The 1735-nt window shown below is 29.5% G+C and overlaps 1 long non-coding RNA gene across 1 annotated transcript; it reads left to right on the plus strand.

The window, feature by feature from the left end:
• The first annotated feature begins 736 nt into the window (after positions 1 to 736).
• Positions 737 to 1285, plus strand: LOC135145669 (uncharacterized). The gene is made up of 3 exons (XR_010283527.1): positions 737 to 808; positions 885 to 1007; positions 1074 to 1285. It is a non-coding gene; the product is annotated as an uncharacterized LOC135145669 (long non-coding RNA).
• The last annotated feature ends 450 nt before the right edge of the window (positions 1286 to 1735 follow it).

A 1735-nucleotide genomic window follows, 5' to 3' on the forward strand; every position in this document is an offset into this window, starting at 1 on the left:
CGATTCGCTATAAAATATTTACGTGCGACCGCCACGCGTGCTTATAAAAAGTTAATCTTAACAAAAGAAAAAAAATATAAATATCAAAATTAAGTTTAATAATAACAACATTATAAAATTGTAATATATATAAATATATTACATGGAAAAGTATGATTAAGGGAAAAGAAAAAATGTAATAATATTTATTAAAAAAATATGTATATAGTATAATTAATAGAAAGCTAGCTATCGAGCAAATTTTTATGTAAAAACATAAATTTACTTTAACTTTTTTTTTTTTAAGTTTCAATTCTGTTTTAATTTTAATTATAACTTTTTTTTTTAATTGCTTATTTTTATTAGTTATATTTTTTAATAGGCATTTGTAAGCCGTCACTCAAACAGATCACTTTGCTTATGAAGCCGAAAATATCTTTAGTCCTTCGGGGCTAGAGCCATTTAACTGTGAAGTCTATATTAATTCCAATCGAAATTAATGTTGAAATATTAATGGGGTTTTATCTAAAGTCTGTCCACAAGGCCCTTCTCAAGAGCAGTATTTACGAGGTTTTACCTTAAACTGAACCTATGCGATCCTTCTTTGAATTGCCAGGCTGTAAATAATAAACAAGCAAGGCAAAATACCCCGCGCACAACTATATGCAAAAAAAGGGCTAAAAGAGGAAAATCCTCTGCTTTATTAATCGTAAAATTATATATATATACTTAAACAAAATTAAATTAAACACACGGGATCAATTAAAATGTACCACTCAAGTTCGGTGTCAACTAAATTCTGTTGTAAGAAAAGCTCATAGAGTTGGCAGTTATTGTCTTTATTTATTTTAACTTTGTAGGGAATTTATTTTTTATTATTAAAATTTATATTGATTGCCTTGCAGGGTCAACTGGTGGCACGAAACTGTGTCCACAGCTTCTTAAATCTAATATCTACTAGACCTTTCCTTTTAAAAGAAATCCTGAGAAAATTATTTATTTATGTCTGCTGTATGGCATGTTCAATGGTGCTGCCTTTTTTTCTTTTTACTACAAATCTCTGTCATCCTTGCTTCAATCTACTACCTCAATAGAGTGGAATGCTCTGCGCGTCTTTTTGAGCTTGGAATCAATAACCACAATGATCAGTATAGCTTGTGCTCTTTCTTTTAAAGAATTAAGGTGTTTAAACATATCACAAGGATGAGTGTTCGAAAATGACATGCCTTCAATAGAGAAGATGAGAATAAGAAAGAAAATCAAAGTGAGTAAGAGACACAACTCTGCGTTTTTTGTCTTCTTGGTTAGTTAACTGTTTATGTTACATTTTCTTTATATTTAAATATATGATTATCCACTTTTTATTTCATTTTTTATTTATTTTTTCTCCCAAAGTCGGAGTTAATAATTTAAGCATTAATATCTGTAGCCTTTATAATCTTTGTAAAAAATGCAGTTCAAAGTTTTTAACTATTATGATTAGTCCATTATAGCAATATTTTAGTAGACAAGGGAGAGGCGCGCTAATATAAATAGTACTAGCACTATACTACTATTTATGGAGATTGTACTTTAAAAAACTTTAACTATAAGAATCTATGAGAGGTAGTTTTTGTCTCCACAGTGCAAATTCGGTATTAGCACCAAGTTTTTTTTTTTTTAATAGCCTGCGCTTAACTTACCGACCACCCGCCAAAGTCTTTAAAAAAAAGAGCTAATGACTACCTCTTCATTACGGGACAATAAAATGGTCACT

The sequence above is a fragment of the Zophobas morio genome, unplaced genomic scaffold, assembly GCF_036711695.1.
Source record: "Zophobas morio isolate AGI-343-1 ecotype UQ-CSIRO unplaced genomic scaffold, CSIRO_AGI_Zmor_V1 ptg000169l, whole genome shotgun sequence".
NCBI lineage: Eukaryota > Metazoa > Arthropoda > Insecta > Coleoptera > Tenebrionidae > Zophobas > Zophobas morio.